Genomic DNA, 20,451 nt, shown 5'->3' on the forward strand with positions numbered 1-20,451 from the left:
CATGCCCCAAATTTGAGATTTTTCTGCCCACTCCAAGGATTAAAAATCTGTATTTCAAAGTTGGTTCTTCATCTTCAAAAACACAGCATGTGCTGAATGTATTCAGTTTTGCTTACTGGGTTTCTAGTCATCAGGAAGCAGTTAAATGACAAAGGCAATAATTACACTGCTAATAAAATATGTGTCCTGTTTCCCCATTTTTTAGGGCCAGAAAGACTTCCCATTTGACCAGTAGATATGTCCTTGCTTATGTTTGGAACCCCTTCAGCTCATTTTCTGCTCATTCCCCCTTCTTTGGAGTGGTTTTCTAGTTGCATTAAACAAGCAATGGATATAAAGTCCAATTAATTATTGGACACTCCATGCTGCTTAATTTTTAAGGCTCCCCATTTGCCGGTATATCTTGTAAGCACAACAAGCCTTGGAGTGCCACACTGAAGAGGGGCAATTTACTCTTAAGTATTTCCTTAATTAGAAGTTTCAAATAAATATGGAGGATTTTTATTTGTACTGGCTGCCTGTAACAGCTCTTTGGATGGCTCTGAAATTTACTCACCTAGAACACAGCATGCTGCTGCTGAGAGGCCATACCTTGTAATAATGCACTTCTACATATTCCTTTATGGATTCCAGGAAAGACATCCAGTGAAACCAGTTTAGTCCTAGTTCCTGCCCAGATGCTTAGGATTGTCAAAAGCTACCTTGAACCAGTCAGATCATTTGACTGTCTAGCCCAGACCTGTCTACTTTGGTGGCTTTCTGGAGGCCAACCCAACCCATATTCATTTGTGTTCCAATAATAATAATAATAATAATAATAATAATAATAATTATTTATATTTTCCCGCCTCTCCCAGATGGATTGAGGCAGGATTACAACCTAGTATAAATATACAGTTACAAAACTGATCAGTAAAATATGTAAGCATTTAACAATTTAACAATTGTTAACAATAACAATTAAAAACACATTATCAAAAGTGACAGTGGGAATAAAGGTATTCCAGTTCTAGTCAAAAAAATGGATCCATGTATCTCATACAGAGTCAGGTGGGTAGAGTCAGAGTCAGAAGAGATACGTCTTAACTGCCCTCTTAAAGGTCTCCAAGGAGGAAGTAAGATGGATCTCTTTGGGGAGACTGTTTCATAATCTAGGAGCTGCTACAGTGAAAGCTCTTAGAGAAGTTGAAGCTAGTCTGGTCATTTTTAATTCCAGCAGGTTCTTCCCTGATATTCTGAGAGTGCGGGGCGGATTATGTAGGGAGAAGTGTTCCCGTAAATAACTCTAGCCCAAGCCATGTAGGGCTTTAAAGGTAATAACCAACAGCTTGTATTGCGCCCAGAAGCAAATCTGTATATATTCAGTCAGGGTTGGGCACTTCTGCAGGGTTTGGGGGCCAGACCTGACCCACTTCCCAATCTTCTTGACCTCTGTGGGATGTACCACTTGTTTTATTTAAAGTTGTGGTGCTGGGGATACAGCAAAGTGTCCAGAAGCTACAGCTAGTGTAAAATGCAGCAGCCAGACTCAATTCAGGTATGCATTTTAGAAATCATCTTAACACTGATTCAGCAAGAACCACACTAGCTTCCAGTTTGCTTCCAAGCTCAATTCAAGGTGCTGGGGTTGACCTACAAAGCCCTACATGACTTGGGGCCAAGATATCTGAAAGACCACCTTCTGTCATACGAGTCTGCCAGAATTTTGAGATCTTCAGAGAAGGTCCTGTTGCATATCCCAACACCTTGTGACGTTAAGTTGATGGTTACCTGTAAAAGGGTTTTATCTGTGGCAGAACCTCAACTGTGAAACTCCCTGCCCAAGGAAGTTAGGCTGGCCCCATCTGTTTTAAGTTTTCGGTGGGCAGCCAAAACAGTGCTGTTCTTCATGGCATTCAGTGTTTGAAATTGGTGTTTTCAGAACTGAATTCTAGGATTGTTTTTTTTAGGCTGCTTTTAGAAGTTTTTCATTTAAAGAGTATTTTAAAGTGTTCAATAAATCTTTTTACCTTTGTACTGTTTTAATTAGTTTTTATTTGTTTATCACCTAGGGAGCTCTTGTGTGCTGGGAAGCAATACAGAAATACTTTATATAACTAAATATATAACTAAATAAGATCCTACACCATACTTCCATAGTATAAATCTACACTCAAGTAGTTACATAGCACTTGTGCAGTGTCCCACTTCTGCTGTATACTGACATTGTGCAATCTATTGGACATTTGCCAATATGCCTGCCTGTCTAGTCCCATGTTGCAATGTCCCATGGTGCATTGGGGAAGGCACTATGGTGTCTTGTGCAGTCCCAGTGGATCAAATGGTACAATGAAGGTGCAATGAGTTATACAAGTTATACAACATCCAAGAATGAGCAACTGCATTGCAGGAATCCTGTTGGTTGTTGATGTGGAAAGGTCAGAGAGGGACCGTAACACCTAAATAAAATACAGCCAAGCTAAAAGAAAAAGTCTACGTAGATATATAGTCTGGCATACTGTCAGTTAAGATGTTGCAAGCTAGTCTTAGGACCACAGAACTGTTTCCTGTTCATATTTATGATGTGGCACCATTCAAAAGTGCTCCTGAAACCCACCTTGAAGATGAGTCAGTCAACCAAAGCAATGGAGGTCTGCGGTGCTGGCAAGCAGGGCACTGAATGCAAGAAATCTATTCCCATTCCCCTAATTATATACTATACATCCTATTCCCCTAATTGACAGGGAAACCTGTCAATATGTAGCCAGTCATGCTGCCACCACAATACTTTACAGGTGTGATAAGCGAGAGTCCACAACATTCCTAATATTAAGCGGCCATGTGATGTCAGTCTCCTCCTTCCCTGCTCTCTTCCTCACTCACTATTCCCAAGCAACCTGTTTTCTCCCCCCTTTTCCCACCTTCTTTTCTTTTTCTTCTTCTTTTTACCTAATTGCATTCTCATAACTCTGGAATTGTGTTACAAATAATGACAACAACAACAATGCAAAAGGCATACTGGGTAGGGCATAGGGCAGGCAGGTAAGGTTAAAGGGGATGCAAAAGAGAGTGTGCAAGACCATCAATGGCACCAAACACCCCCATCATGCTATTAAAGAGAGGTGTGTTTTTGTTCTCTTTAACTACAGTGGTCCCTCCGCATTCACTGGGGTTAGGGTTGAAGGATCTCCGTGAATGTGGGAAAACTGCAAATACATCCCCCCCCCCAAAAAAAAACCACCCCCAAACCCACTGCTCTTTTTACCTAAGAGAACATCTCTGTAGGAATCTTCAGGTCCCCCAGCGCAACTCTGTGGTCAATGTCTGGCAGAGTTGTGCTGGAAGACCTAGAAATTCTTAGAGACAACATTAATCAAAAACGCAAATAATCAAATCTGCAAAAGTCAAAGCCTCAAATGTGGAGGGCCAACTGTAATGTGATTGTAGCAAGACTGAGGCAAAACTGAGGCTCATGTGATGAAGTCCAGTGGCTTTCAAGTGCAGTAGATCTGCACAGGGATTTGAGAGGCAGAGTTTCATCCTCAACTCACTCCCAATTTCACCCTGTCCTTTTGAATCTTCCAGCCTCCCCACTTCTACAGTTTGCAAACTGAAGATGCCAGCCACAGATGCTGGTGAAACATCAGGAATAAACTCTTCTATAATATGGTCACATAGCCCAAAAAACTCACCAAAACCTATGGATGCCAGCCATGAAAGCCTTCGACTTCACATCTGTTGTTGTTGTTGTTGTTGTTGTTTGGAAGCTGGCATTAGGGCTGCTCTAACTTGGGATTACTTTCTATATGTCTGACATATAGTTTATCATTTAGGAAAACTTACAGTAAGCATGAGAGAGGTGCCATAGGACTTTTCTGCAACTGAAATCAGCTCACGTTGCAGAGGCTGGGGCCTCCCTATGTCCACATTTTAGACTGAATTTTAAGAAGGCGGTCAGATTCTGTTTTGGAGATTTTCAGCCTTTTGGATAGCTCTCTTACATTCAGAATAAAATCCACAGTGGATTCACTACGTCCCTGATATGGAAGCCTTCAGCTACACTGCACATCCTCCAATTGTCCCCATTTTGTAGGGACAATCCTGATCAGTCCTCTCTCTTCCTGCTTCTTCGCCTGGTTTAAAAATATCTCACTTTCTCTCTCTTCCTAACACTTTCCCCCTTTGTCCTCACCTTACTTTAATGGCTGCAAAGTGAATTCAAAATACAAAAGTATACAGGGGGAAGAGGAAAGAAGGGAGAAGGATCTTGCCCTTCCCAGTAGATTGAGGCAAGCTTGTGTGTTCTTCCTTGTTAATAACTCTGGCCATTTTGACTACACTCTGATGTTGCTTGGCCACATGTGTCCTGATTTTCATTGGTGAAATGTTGGCGGGTATGCCATTGGTTCAAGTAGTTAGTGGAGAATAAGAGGTTACATGGTTTTGGTAGCCTTTTCTCACACCACTCTGCAACTTCTCTTTAGGTCCTGCAGACAAAAACTTATTAAGCAGCTGCTTGTCACCTCTCCTTAATAAATAAGAATCTCTTTTTGGTCTTTGTGTCTCCTTCACCTCTGGGGCTGGCCTCCTGTAAACATACTGCCAATTAAACTCCGTGTCTAGCAAGGCCAAAACTAATGAAAAGCAATAGAGAATTCACTGCCTTTTAATGAGGAAAGCATTGCTTTTTACTGGGAACAATTTATTGGGCCAATTCCTCCCGTCCATCACCTTGGGGAGCCGCTGCCTTTTCTTACCTCCTGGTAGCTACTTTGTCAAACACTGTGTAAAATTGCCAGCTGAACATGGGGAGGTGAAGTCTCTGACTCAATTTATGGGGTGACATCTCTGATCTTGCTCCCTGGATCGGTAAGCGATCCTGGCAATGATATGCATAGAAATTAATTAATGTGCCTGCTGGCTATCCAGCAAACCCCCATCGCTGATAATAGATCAGCTTCCAGGAGTTTGTTAAAGGGACTGGCTGTGTCTCTTTCTGTTTGCAAACAGGGAGACAGTGTCAGCTAAGGGCAAACAGCCTGGATTATTGCAATCCTTTTTAGCCATACAAAGGAAGAGAGATGGCAGAGTCTGCTTGGGAATGGGGTGGGTGAGGAGCACATGGTAAAAGAAATCAAAATTAAAAAGGAAGGGGACAGAAAGAAAGAGAAGGAGGCAGGATCTTCTGAATGTGCTAGGTATTTATTTTCATGGTGTGTGTGAAAATGTGTGTGTGTGTGTGTGTGTGTGTGTGTTTGGAATTGTAAGGTCAATTTGCATACACATTGATTTCAGTCATAGAATCATAGAATCATAGAGTTGGAAGAGACCACAAGGACTATCAAATCCAACCCCCTGCCATGCAGGAAATCTCAATCAAAGTATCCCTGACAGAGGGCCATCCAGCCTCTGTTTGAAAACCTCGAAAGAAGGAGACTCCACCACCCTCCGAGGCAGCACCTTCCACTGTTGAGCAGCTCTTATTGTCAGGAAGTCCCTCCTAATGTTGAGGTGGAATCTCTTTTCCTGTAGTTTGAATCCATTGCTCCATGACCTATTCTCTGGAGCAGCAGAAAACAAGATTGCTCCATCCTCAATATGAAACCCCATTCAAATATTTAAGCAAGGCTATTGTATCACCTATTTAACTTCTCTTCTCCAGGCTAAACATACCCAGCCCCTTAAGTACAGTGCGCCCGCGCCATACGCGGGCGTGCCATACGCAACCTTGAGCATACGTGCTCAAGCCGCGGCACACGTGCAGGGCAGAAGGGGCGGCACGTCCCATTCAATTTAATGGGTGCGCGTGCTCGTTGTGCCCCGCGCGCGCCAGCGCCACCGCGCCACCACACACGAGCCCCATTGTTTCCAATGGGGCTCGAGCATAGGCGGAATTCGCCTTACGCAGAGGGATCCGGAACGGATCCCCCGCGTAAGGCGAGGACGGACTGTATCTCCTCATAAGGCATGGTTTCCAGACCTTTCACCATTTTGGTCACTCTCCTCTGGATATGGTCCAGCTTCTCAACATCCTTCTTGAATTGTGGTGCCCAGAACTGGACACAGCATATCAGATGAGGCCTAACCAAAGCAGAATAGAATGTTACTATTACTTCTCTTGATCTAGACACTCTGCTTCTATTGCTGTAGCCTAGACTTGCATTGGCTTTTTTAGCTGCCGCATCACACTGTTGACTGATGTCCAACTTGTGGTCTACTAGGACTCCTAAATCCCTTACATTCTAATTCAGGTCTTGCATACCTTCCAACATTTTACAGAACAGGGATACATGTGGCCATGCACTGTTAAGAGTGTGGACAAGATGACAGAACTTATTCATGAGAAAGAATCAATAAGCTAAGAGAGACTGCAGCACATTGCTTTTTCTTGACCCTACAGGGAAATGTCAAATTCCTCCCCCCCCCCCCCCCCGATTTCTTGTCCCAGGTTAACTGAGTAAAAACTAACTTTGCACCTTGAACTCAATTTCCAGCAATTGAAGTAAACTGGAGACCAAGGGGGAAAGTGGGAGGAGAGAAAAATTGGGAAATGTTCAAAGCAGCTGGAAAACTGGGATGACAGATGATTAATTGTGACTGTCCCTTTCAAACTGAGACAGTTGCAGGGTATGAGGACTTAAGGTTAACCTGTGAGTGATGGTGTTGCAACCCACCTATACCTGGATTGTGCAGCTATTGTCCTTCACAATAAATTCAGCACAATTGCTGTATTGAAATGCTACTCTAAAGTGCATTAGGGGAATGAATCCTGTCAATGATCTCCCTTGCAACACTAGTCTAACTTTATGCTTTATTTATTTATTTATTTATTTATTACTGTTTCAAGGACCCTTTGGACCAATTCTGGTTTAAAGGATAATGTAAGGAGAGCATGAGCTTTGAAGTCATATTACATCTTAAGTGAGGGTGGGTCAAGTATGTCCTGAAAGCATACATTTCCCCAGCTTCAGTTATCCCTGTACAAAAAACCAAACAAAACACCATGTCCTTCCACTGTTCTCCCAGTGATCTCTCTCAACAACACAGTCCCCACTTCTGGTGCAAACTATTCAGAAGATGTGTGGACAGTTCAGCATCGAACCCACAGTATACCTCCCTTAAAATAGCTTAAATAAACTCACCTTCTTTTCTGGTTCCTCCCAGAAGATTTGCATCCTCCTGGAACAATGTGGGATGGCTTTTTACACCCCTTTTTTCTTTGCTACCTCAGCCATTTGCATTGAAAAATCTAACAATGGTTATCTGCTGGAAGACATGTCTATCATTCACTCTGTGAATTCTTCTAGTGAATTATGATAGGGAAATTCATAGAGTATTTTCATTATACCCTCCCACTACTTTTTGAAGGCACTTTAAAGAACTTATCTGATCTTGACTGCTAAGCAGATTCAGGCTTGGATGAGGAACTGCCACGGGCGGGATACAGACCGCCGCTTTGCGCCGCCATCTTGTACGTATTCTATACGTATTAGGGTTAGGGGGGTGCGGAAGCACTGCCCCTTCTTAACCCTAGTACGTATAGAATACGTACTATATGGCAGTTTGTATCCCGCCACAGTATCACAAAAGACTAACATGGAAAATCTAATAGCTATGAATACTCATCTAACACTTTAAAATAATGCAAAATCTATAATACCTTCTTTGTTTTTGATTGCTGTATGTTCTATTTGTCTTTTTTATATGCAAAAATTGTTGAATTTATGAATTGCATATATTTAGTACAATAATACCATTTAAACCATCCAGTGGCATAATAATATCATATAACCCATCTAGAAAATGATCATACAGCAAAGGTTAGATTGTTTCAAAGCCACCATAATGTAAGGCGTCCCCCATTTAATCCTGTTGGATTAAATAATGTACAGAAGTGTTTAGATATGTTATGTGATGTTTTATGCATGTGTCATTTTTGTGTATAAAATAAGGTTAAAAAAAAGAAAGAAAATATTTAGATCCCACTCTATATCCCAACCACAGCGAGCTGTATAGATAACATCATTTAAAAAACCCCACATAGATTCAATATAAATTTAAAATGATGAGGAACAATTTTAACACTCTGAAAAACACATTAAAAGTTAACAATTAAAACAGTCTAAAACAGACTGAACAGATTCAGGCAAAAATGCTTAGAAAAAACAGTTTGCTTTAGCTTATGACACTTAAAAAACTGGTTTGTCTCCTGAGACTTTAAAAATTCCAAAGCTATTAAATATAACAGCTCATTCCATAAGAGTCTATTTCAACATCATTTTTGACAATATTACCCTCACAGTTGTGTTCTCCAGCAGTTGGTATTCGGTGGTGCATTGACATCATGAAAAGTTCAAAGACATAGCTGTGTTAGTTTGGAAAATCAGTATGCAAAGGAAATTTGTAGCTCCTTTGACACTAACTGAAAGAAAGAAAGAAGCTGGTAACATGCGCTTTCAAAGACTTGAGCCTACTTCCTCAGGTGCAAAGTCTACAAACTCAAATTTACAAATGCTCATGCTACTTAGAATCGTAGAATCATAGAATCGTAGAGTTGGAAGAGACCACTAGGGCCATCCAGTCCAACCCCCTGCCATGCAGGAAATCCAAATCAAAGCATCCCTGACAGATGGCCATCCAGCCTCTGTTTAAAGACCTCTAAGGAAGGAGACTCTATCACGCTCCGAGGGAGTGCATTCCACTGTCGAACAGCCCTTACTGTCAGGAAGTTCTTCCTAATGTTGAGGTGGAATCTCTTTTCCTGGAGCTTGCATCCATTGTTCTGGGTTCTGTTCTCTGGAGCAGAAGAAAACAAGCTTGTTCCCTCCTCAATATGACAAATATTTAAACAGGGCTATAATATCACCTCTTAACCTTCTTTTCTCCAGGCTAAACATCCCCAGCTCCCTGAGTCGTTCCTCATAGGGCATGGTTTCCAGACCTTTCACCATTTTAGTCGCCCTCCTCTGGACACGCTCCAGTTTCTCAATGTCCTTTTTGAATTGTGGCGCCCAGAACTGGACACAATATTCTAGGTGGGGCCTGTCAAAGCAGAATACAGTGGAACTATTACTTCTCTTGATCTAGACACTATACTTTTATTGATGCAGCCTAAAATTGCATTGGCCTTTTTAGCTGCCGCATCACACTGTTCACTCATGTTCAACTTGTGGTCTACTTGGACTCCTAGATCCCTTTCACACGTGGTTTCATTCATCCAGGTGTCACCCATCCTATATCTGTGCATTTTATTTTTCCGCCCTAAGTGCAGTACCTTACATTTCTCCGTGTTGAATTTCATTTTGTTAGCTTTGGCCCAGCTTTCTAGTCTATTCAGGTCATTTTGAATCTTGATCCTGTCCTCTTGAGTATTAGCTATTCCTCCTAATTTGGTGTCATCTGCAAATTTGATAAGTATGGTCCCAATTCTGTCATCCAGGTCATTGATAAAGATGTTGAATAACACTGGGCCCAGGACAGAGCCCTGTGGGACCCCACTGGTCACTTCTCTCCAGGATGAAAAGGATCCATTGTTGAGTACCCTTTGGGTTCGGTCGGTCAACCAGTTACAAATCCATGTAACAGTTACCTTGTCTAGTCCACATTTTACAAGCTTGTTTGCAAGAATGTCATGGGAAACCTTGTCAAAGGCCTTAGTGAAATCAAGATATACTATATCCACAGCATTCCCTTCATCTACCAAGCTGGTAATTTTATCAAAGAAAGAGATCAGATTTGTCTGGCATGACTTGTTTCTCTGAAACCCATGTTGAGTTTTTGTGATTATGGAATTGCCATCTAGATGTTCACAGACTCTCTGTTTAATGATCTGCTCCAGAATCTTTCCTAGAACTGATGTCAGACTAACTGGACGATAATTGTTGGGATCCTCTTTTTTCCCCTTTTTGAAGATGGGGACAACGTTTGCCCTCCTCCAGTCTGCTGGGATCTCTCCTGTTCTCCAGGAGTTTTCAAATATGATTGCCAATGGCTCCGATATTACATTTGCCAGTTCTTTTAATATCCTTGGATGGAGTTCATCTGGTCCCGGAGACTTAAATTCATTTAGATTAACAAGGTGTTCCTCTACTATCTCTTTACTTATTCTGTGCTGAAATTCGCCTATTCTGTCCTCTGCTCCATTATCCTCAGGTTGAGCACCCTTTTCCTTTTCTGAGAAGACTGAGGCAAAGAAGGTGTTGAGTAATTCTGCCTTTTCTCTGTCCCCTGTTAACATTTTGCCATCCTCTCGACGCAGTGGCCCTACCATTTCATTCTTCTTACTTTTGCTGTGGACATATCCAAAAAAACCCTTTCTGTTATCTTTAACCTCTCTAGCAAGTCTGAGTTCATTCTGTGCTTTAGCTTTTCTGACTTTACCTCTACACATGCCTGCTATTTCTTTGAATTCCTTTTTCGTGATTTCCCCCTTTTTCCATTTCTTATACATGCTCCATTTAAAACTTAGCTCGCTTGAAAGTTCCTTAGTCATCCATCCTGGTTTATTGAGACACCTCCCATTTTTCTTTTTCACTGGAACTGTTTGAAATTGTGCCTTCAGTATCTCCCTTTTGAGAAAGTCCCATCCGTCCTGAACTCCTTTATCTTTTAGTATTTCTGACCATGGAATCGCCCTCAATTCTTCTCTAAGTTTACTGAAATTCGCTCTCCTAAAGTCTAGAATGTGTGTCTGGCTATGCCTGGTTTCTCCTTTCCACTGTATTACAAACTCCAGGAGAACATGGTCACTTCCACCTAATGATCCCACCACTTGCACCCCATTAACCAAGTCATCCTTGTTGGTTAGGATCAGATCTAAAATAGCTGACCCCTTTGTTGCCTCTTCCACCTTTTGGACAATGAAATTGTCTTCCAGGCAAGTGAGGAATTTGCTAGACCTTGAGGATTTTGCTGAGTTTGACTTCCAGCAAATATCAGGATAGTTGAAGTCGCCCATCACTACTACATCTCTCCTTGCTGAGTGTGTGGTCATCTGTTCTAGGAAGACATCATCCAATTCCTCACTCTGACTTGGGGGTCTGTAGTAGACTCCCACCGTAACATCCTTGTTGTTTCCCTCCCCTTTAATTTTTATCCAGAGGGTCTCCACCTGGCTTCCATGATTGATGTCCTGGATCTCTTCACTGGTGTAAATATCTCTGATATATAGTGCTATTCCTCCTCCTTTCCTCTTTGGCCTATTTCTCTTAAAAACGTTATACCCCTCTATTTCCACATTCCAATTATAAGACTCATCCCACCATGTTTCGGTGATGCCTATTATATCATATTTGCTTTGTTGTACTAGGAGTTCGAGTTCATCTTGCTTATTTCCCATGCTGTGTGCATTAGTGTAGAGACTTCTATTAGTTAGTCTCAAAGATCCTACAAGATTCCTTTGCATCATAGAAAGTAGCCACTGATTGTTTTGTCTTGTCATGTTCCTTTGGTTGCTGCACTTTTGGCAATTTGCATTCCATTGCCGCAAGACAGAAATCCATGTTTTCCCCAAACTAGGTTCAGTACCTCGGGCAGTTCTTTTAAAGTTAAGACAAAAACCTCAAGTCGATTGACTGCCCCTCCGACATGGCTGCTACCAGCTGTTCCTGAGCTCCTAGGAGAACCAATGAAAAACAGTTCACACTTGCAACAAGGGCAATGTCTGCTCGACTTACCTCTATGTAAGTGGACCTGTGTCAGCAGAAAATAGAGTCAAGTGGTTTCACAATGTCCTTATTTAGCAAAGAGCTACCGTGACATTACCAAGCAGGAGAGCCAATGAAGTAACCATTGTGCAAAGGGATTGATGCACAACAGGTGCCAATGTACATAGGGCACTCTGGAAGCCCATCCAAACAACAGCTAGGAACTGATGATGTGCATTAGTAGAACCCCATGTGCATCAGGACATTCTTGCCAGTGTTCTGATACACATCTTCACAATTCACTAGGAAGTTTCTATAATGACTCTGCTACACAGCTAAGTATGCATAAAGTTAGGCAATGTAATCCACTAGATAGATAGATAGATAGATAGATAGATAGATAGATAGATAGATAGATGATAGATGGATTTATTTTTGTCTAATAACCAAAATGATGAAAAACAAGCCAGCTTTCTCTTGCTCCACTGTTCAGTCCCCCACTACCTCCCCCTTCCTTCCTCTTCAGAAATTAAACAACTTTTACACACCGCGTAGCCTTCAGTACCGTATGCTAATGATGTCCCTGATGCCCTCTTCATCTGATCAAACTTAATTGTCTGTGTCAGGCTGCCAATTAACAAAAGGATCTCCTGCATTACCAACTTCCCGAGCTACCTGCAAGGTTAATTGAATCATGTATACCCAATGCACGGGTGGAGGAAACTTTGTGATCCCTTTTCAAATCGAAGGCTTAGAAGGGGGAGCAATTAAAGGAAAAATGAAACATTTTCTCTCATTTTGAGGGCAGAATCTTAAAATTTGCTTTTAATTGGAGTGCCAGATGAGTAACAATGGCCAGGAATAATGACTACAGGGTGCCAAGATCTTACATCAGGATTGTATAGTATGCGCATGTGAAGTTGTGCACTAACTGTGCAATGCAATCATGCAGAATGGCAATATTGCACCAATCGCATGCACAACAGCGTGAGCATGCACAACTATGCTCTCTGTGCTTTTTTAATCATTATGTGTCTGGAAGGGTGTGTGTGCCAGACACTTCTCTTAACCTGCCTGTTCACAGTGAAACACAGAATGGGTGTGTGAGGCAGCCTGGGAGCTTTACAGGAAGTAGGGAGGGGGGCTTTGGATACTGCACAGAGAGGAAGGGAATACCAATCCCTGCAGCACCTGATAAAGCTCATCTGCATGTGACAGGAACATGTATGCATGAGGATATCTCCATCTGAATTCCAGACAAAGTCTTGTAATGCATGACTCCTATTTGACAGTGGCAACACTGAATTGAAGAGGTTGTGTGTTTTGAATCCTGATTGCATACACATATATGTGCATATGCCTATGTGTTGACTTACTGCTCAAACATTAATTCAAGGTGCCTGCTCAAGATGGTACAGGTATATCTCAGTGAATGAAATAGATGTCTTCTTGGGTGTGACTTCTGTGACAGAAAATTTGGTACAAGAGGCAGAAATAACACAGAAAGACTATGGATACCCTTCCGTGCCCAAAGAGAAGTAATGGCCAGGGACAAAATGACTTTGTTAACTGTGATATGTTTGTCATGCCTGGGATCCTATCAGTGGCATATGCATACATAATAGGGGTTAGGTGTTCCCATCACTTGTTTAGGACACTGTGAAAGGGGCTATTCACTGTTACTCTGTATAGCATCCAAAACATTTCTCCAGCCTCTGAGAAACCCAAATGGGTGCTATTGCTACTGCCATTAAGTGACCAGGGGTGGGAAGGGAAGCAATGCCAGTGACTGAGAAGCAGCCTGTCTTACCTGACCTGCAATTGACATTGGAATGAAAGAGAAATGTGATAGAAGAGGACAGCAATGTGGAGGGGAGAGGATGGAGAGATGACAGCACAGAAGGGATGAGCAGAAACCACCTTGCCCAGGGTCCTTTCAAACTGGGCAGTGTCACTGTCAACTGGTGGAGCTCCCATTTTAACAGGGTGGAAAAATAATATCTGGATTTTAATCCATACTTTAAAGGAGGATCTGTCCATAACCCTCAAATAGGCTCAGCAACATAGAAAGCTCTTGAAAGTTAAAAATAAAACATGGGATGGATTCACAGCCCTGCTGGGATAGGAGAGCCACTGGGCAATGTATTCATGTAAAGTCAGTCCTCCATATCCATGTATTCTGCATCCATGCATTTAGTGATCCACAACTTGAAAATATCCCCCCCCCCCTCAAAAAAAAAAATTCCAAAAGCAAACCTTGATTTTTCCATTTCATTACTATGCCACTGTATAGAATGAGACTTGAGCATCTGTGGATTTTGGTATCCATGGGGGGTCCTGGAACCAAACCCCAGAAGATACCCAAGGCCCAATGTACTCCCCGCTGAGCAATCTGTGTATTTTTGAAAGGCAAGAGAAAAATAATTGTTAAGTATACATAAGAAATAAATTACCGAGCAAGATGAAAACAGTAGCAGCAAAAGAGAAGGAAAATAGTACTGAAGAAGACTGAAAAAACATTGCTTTTCCAGTGCCCCACATCACATTCAGAAGATGCCTATTGATTTCATTGGTACACTTCCCCCCTTCCCTCCCATCTATACATCTTGGTTGAAATCCTATTGGTGTTTTGTACTCATATAAGACAACAGCATAGAAACAGTTGGACATTTTTTTCTGATGCACAATGTTCACATTTTGTTCAAGGTCACAGCAGCAAAGCTGCATGTTTGGTGCTGCTCCACACATGGATGTGCATTCCCAGCCCATGTGTATTTTTCTGACTTTGCTCAAATTGGCATAGTACTCTGGCAGATGCACACTGAGTTGCACAACACAGTCATTCAATACAAGGGTCATGTAGCCCAATCAACACATCACTCCTCATGTGGGGAACATTTGTTGTTCTTCTGTGCCTTCACATCTTTTCTGACATATGGAGGCCATAAGACAAACCTATCATGGGGTTTTCTGAGGCTGAGAATGTGTCACTTGCCCAACGTCACACAGTGGGTTCCCATGGCTGAGTGGAGATTTGAATGCTGGTTTTCAGAGTCATAGTCCAATGCTCAAGCCACTACACTACAGACACGTGGCCTCAAATGTTGTTTTTTGACCTTTGGCTAAAGTACTTACAGATGCCCTTTCTTTCTGACCATAATTTGTGTTGTCAGAAGAGGAAGAGCAAGATTTTTGCAGTCTGAGGCACAGCATCACATGGCACCCTCCTTTCATGTGTGCACCCAACAGGCATCCAAATCGAAGTTCATCCATGTGGCCAGAATATTTTGATACCTCCAGCATAAAAATCCCAAGTGCATCTCTTTCCATCCTTGGAGAATCTGCTGCCTTTATCTGATTCCCCTGATCAGCTGCCCAACACAGCTGCCTCACTCTGTCTACTGAAAGTGCCAGCCCGAGTTCTTAATGGTGGAAGCAGTCCTGGTTCATACAAACGGCCCTGCTTAGTTTCATGGCAGTCTTAATATTTTGGGCTCAGCTGGTGTGTATGTCTAGATGCAGTATATATACTGCATCGAAGCAAAGTCCTCACTTTTGCTTAGGTCCAAACTGCTGAACTCTCTCTCTCTCTGTGTGTGTGAAGAAATCAGGTTTATTTATCTACAGGCTGTCATCTCTTTAATGACATCAGATCTCAAATGGATTATAATTTTATAATATCTTTTGCATGCCACACAATATTAGCACTCGGCTGCTTTTTTATGATGGTGCTAATATACAGATGTTGCTGTAATCTGTTTTTTAATTTACTCTGTACCTCCCCCATGTACATTTTGTTGTAAGGTACTTTATTCTGCAGCAGATCATTTATTTTAAAAGTTATTGTCATATATGTCCCTACCAGCACACTAATGTCATTTGTGAAAGCGCTTCAGCTTTCCCTTGGCAGCCTGGTGGGAATCACATCTCTCATCCCACCCCCACTTTTCATTTTAGAAGTACAGAATTGATGTTATGATTCGCAACGGATGTTCCTACAGTAACCACACACAAACACTCCCCCCCCACACACATTTTCTTTCTGTTTGGTAAATTATCATGACAATCCGGCATGGACAAGACTCAGAAGAGGCCAGCCAAGATGACCAAGATGTTCAGTGAACACACGTATATGTCTCTGTTAACAAAGTACATGTGTTCCTTCCTGGGCATAACAGAAAATTTGATACCAGAGGCAGAAATAACATGGAAATGTAGGGATAAAAAGAAGAGCTGTCCAACATGTTTCAACAAACAAAACTAAAAATATGTACTGTACATATGAATTGTAACTGCAAGGTCAGGAAAGCATGGGATAAATAAACAAGATTTTGTACCTACTAAAGACCACTTCAAGGCTCATCCTGTTGGCAACTAGGAATGACTTTTTCCACTTATCAGCCTCCACTTTTCTTATTTTTATGGCCAAACGTACAGAACTATGCTTTTTAACATACTGGGGGGTAGCTGGTGAGGCAGATTTATTTACTTCTCACTTTTCTCTTTGTTTTGCTGTTGTTACATGCTCAGTGAGTTAATTTGGAGGCAGCTGCTGCTTACCTTGCCTGCTGTAGGCAAGCACACACAGCAAGAGTAGGACTGACTAGAGCAGAATCCCATTCTTTCCCAGTTCAAACTTTATTGCATTGCTTACTGCAGACAGATTGTTCCAACCTGTCACCAAAACATCTGGATAATGTTATAGGAGACACACAGAGAGACTGAGATCCTTCATCTGAGTAGCATGGCATATATCTCAACAAATGGATTTATGTGTTGAGTATGATATGATTGTGATTGCATTATCTGAAACAAGACATAATGCTTATGCTGCTAAAAAAACTTCCAGCTGGACAGAGGATAAGGAGAAAGGGGGCTAAGCAGGCATGAAAAACCTTTTGGAAAAGCCATTTCTTAGTCAGAGGCAATGATACCACCTTCTGTAATGACTATGGACTATGACTCTCAGGATCCATTTTCCTGCTTAGGCATGGAAAGCTACTGGGTGATCTTGAGCAAATCGCACATTCTCAGCCCAGAAAACCCCATTACAAGTTCGCCTTAGGGTTGCCATAAGTGGGAAACGACTTGAAGGAATACAACAATATATATCATTATACATACCAGCACAAGCATAGGAAAATGTGGATATTTCCTTAAAACCTGGTGAGGCAGCAGTTGAGAAATGGTACTATTGATGATCGCATATTTCCAAAACATATTTGCAATATGATGATGTGGGCTTTGGGCAACCTGCTGTTCTCAATTGTCCGTGACATATTAAGGTCAGCTCCAGCCATGAGACCTCCTCCTCCCCCTTTAAAAATGTATTCCTTCTTCACTGTGGATTTTTTTGATTATGCATGTGCCACTCAGCTGTGATGCTTCTTTTGTTTTACATTTTGCATTCATTAAAAACCAGTCATCTGCATATTTTGTGAGACCTCAGGGGTCTTTTCTCCCCTTGATACTGGTGCCGAAGTCCCATTAGTATCAATGGGAATTGAGAACACACTGGGAAAGGAAAATATCATTTGGTATCCTTTAGTGGCATGCTGCACCACACAGACACACACACAAAGGGGGGGGGGGAAGAGAGAGAATCTATGAAAACAAAAAGGCTAAAATCTGCCAAAACCAGGGATTGAACCCTGGAATCTCCCCCAAGATGATTCTCTCTAGATTTCTGGACTTCAGATTTCACCAGCAAGAGATAATATGGGATGATAGGATTTGTAGTCTAAACTATCAAGAGTCTTCCAGGAGGAGTGGGGCTTCCTTACCTATTCTGTCTACATGACCTGATTGTAGAATGACCTACTCACCAAATAGTTAAGATGGAGCAGTATTAATATTTGGCAAGAATTTTACAATATGTTAAATTGTGACACCAAAATAACATCTGACAACAATCACATTAATGGACCACCAAGCAAGCACATGTTCAGACACTTTACTGTTGTGGTGGTGGTTGTTGTTCTTGTACTTGTGCTTTCAAGCTACTCCAGTTTATGATGACCTTATCCTGGGGTTTTCCTGGCAAAGTTTATTCAGAAGAGTTTTACCATCGCCTTCCTTGTCGTCTGAGAGAATATGAATTGCCCAGTGGGTTTCCATGCCTGGACACTAGGGTTGCCAGACTGAAAACTGGAAAGGGTTTCTGTACCTTTAATGTTTGTGTTGCAAAAGGCATTTCAGCAGGTATTGCTTGTTACCTGGTTGTGTGACCAGCACAATCTGCTGAAATTCTCTCTTCTGCATAAGCATTAAAAATATATGAGCCCTTTCTAGTTTTCAGTGGATTCAAATCCTGCTCTCCTGAAGTCATAGTCAAACACTCAAACCATACCCAAATTTTACTTCATGTAAAAGTGAGGGCCTGTGGCAACCGCATGCCGCAGCCCTGACATAGCGTTTCCAGGGTGCTGTAATGCTGGCGTTGCAGCTTTACGATGCTCATTTGGCACTGTGTCATGTGGATGCAGCGCCCGAGGAGTGCCATGATGGTGCGGCACACGGCATCACGCTGCCATGGGGGCAGAGTCAGAGCATGCATTGTGTAGACGTAGGGTTGCCATAATTGTCCACTGTTACCAGGGACAAAATGTGGAACACATTCGAGACCAAACTGTGGGACAACTGCAGGACAAAACTCAGCCCAAAATGTAGGGCATTTAAGAAAAAGGGAGGACCTTAAATGTCCTACATTTTGGGCTGAGTTTTGTCCTGCAGTTGTCCTACAGTTTGGTCTCTAATTTGTCCTACATTTTGTCCCTGGTAATAGTGGACATGACTCCATCTCCAGGCCAGCCTTGATGGCCGGTCTGCACAGTCCCTAAGTTATCTGGAGTTAAATTGCATATTAAATGACTTAACATGTAATTCCTCTTTACTTTTAATGGTGCAAGCTTTTAAACTTACAACATCTGGGACGTGCTGAAAGTTATGGAGATCATGAAAGCTGTGAAGGGAGGAAATTTAACCCTTCCTTCCCTTGCTGAAAGTCCAGAGGAATCCATCTACTGTGAAGACATTACTTATATCTGGACGAAATTCCATGCTGTTGTCTGTTGGGTTTCCCCTCCTCTGAGCAACTAAAAACCGGAAATGAACCCTGAAACAGCCCAATGAAGACTTAGCATTATCTATGGCCCCAGTGTGCTGATTATGCCTCAGCAAACTACAAATCCTAGGATTCTAGAGGATGGAGCCAGGACAGTTAAAGTGGAGCAATTCTGCAGTGTGGCAACCATAGTCATTATTGATAGTGTTATAGATGTTTTCCCCCCTGTCTTTCTAGTTTTCTGCTAGCGTAGCCTTCTGAACCAAGGTTTTCATTTTTGTTTGTTTTTTGTATATCAGGGACACCACACCTTGAAATGTTTGTATGGGGTGGCATTCCCCACATATAATCCACAAACTGCTCATTCATCAAGCTGGTTTTTGAAGCGCTCAAAAAACCAGCAGAACCTATTTGACTCAAGACTGGAGAGGAATAGAAAAAGTTCAGTGTTAATGTTTAGCTGGAGGCCATGATGCTCTTGGAAGAAATAAATAATTGCCCTAAATTTTTCTCTTCTCCCCACTGCAGTGATGTTGGCAACAGAGTGGACATGAATAGTCAAGAAATTAAGAAACTCCATGCACAGTTTCAGCCTTCCAACAAAGCAACCTATTCTGCAAAATCCTGCAAAACCTATATGACTCAAGATTTGAGTGGAATAGAAAAGGCTCAGTGGTAATGTTCAGCTGGAGGCCATGACTCAGTCCTTATGGAAGTGTTGGAGGTACAAGTCATTGCACTAATTTTTATTTTTATTTTTTTTGCTTGCATTTTCCTCTCCCCACTGCACTGATGTTGGCAACAGAATGAACATAATAGTCAAGAAATTAAGAAAGTGCTTGCACAGTTTCAGCCAACAAAGCAACCTATATTTCTCCATTCACCATTAGCCCAGACATGATGGACTAGCTGCTCTGGATGGCTTGTCAAGCTGTCCTTAGTGTCTCGAATGTACCGTAACCAATGACAGATGACACCCTGAAGAGTAGGCAAAGACACTTGCAAAGACTGTCTCCCCACGATGGTAGCAAACATTGCAGTAATACGAAACCATAGATGCTTCGTGGAGCATATAATACCCTGGTAAGAATAGTGGGGGTGGAGAAAGCAGAATTAAAACCTAATACAAGCATTAACATACTGTTCCAAGTGATTCTGTACCTCAGCAGTGATGCACACTCGTTTGTTTCAGTTGTTAGAAGGGGGCCATTGTGTTCAACACAGTTTTATTCTATTTCTCCAGGCAGCCTGGCACTCTTATAGGAAACAGTAGGAGATCATTCCTTGAATGGAGAAGCGTATTCGCTCAGGGGCAAAATGTTCCCTGGAGCGAACTCCTTTGTGTCGGCAGTGTGATCAGGAGGCGACAGTAGCTACTAACAATGTAGGAAATAAATGTCTGGTGTTTTGTGCTCTAAGGTCTCAGGGCCACATCTCTAGACATAGAAAAGACAGAATGTGGCCTTTGGGTTCGAATCATTTGAAGAAATTAAACCTGTTCCTGACACTGAGATCCCCACATCAGCAATGGTCTATCCCGGTGTGTCAAGGCAATGGTTGTAATCTTATATCATAGTTGTGCAACATAAATCTGATGAACTATAGTTGCTGAATGCCAACATTGTGCATCTTGTTGGTGTTTTATGCACACTTTTGCCTTATGCATGTGTTCAGACTTATTTGGTCATGGCATGATGTCTGTATTCTGTTAATAGTTGTGAAAGTGAACTTCCATAAGTGCAACTGTTGCTGTTGCTGTTATTG

At 42.0% G+C, this 20,451-nt stretch overlaps 1 long non-coding RNA gene across 1 annotated transcript in view; it reads left to right on the plus strand.

Annotated features, from left to right (window-relative positions):
• The window catches only part of LOC149324206 (uncharacterized), a 135,841-nt gene extending 116,543 nt beyond the window's left edge, over positions 1-19,298 (plus strand). The window contains exon 3 of the long non-coding RNA XR_016277929.1: positions 19,216-19,298. This is a non-coding gene — a long non-coding RNA (uncharacterized LOC149324206). The remainder of the gene's footprint in view (positions 1-19,215) is intronic.
• Positions 19,299-20,451: the final 1,153 nt, after the last annotated feature.

This window comes from Sceloporus occidentalis, unplaced genomic scaffold (assembly GCF_023333645.1).
Source record: "Sceloporus occidentalis isolate IW3139 unplaced genomic scaffold, rSceOcc1.0.p SCAF_1, whole genome shotgun sequence".
NCBI lineage: Eukaryota > Metazoa > Chordata > Lepidosauria > Squamata > Phrynosomatidae > Sceloporus > Sceloporus occidentalis.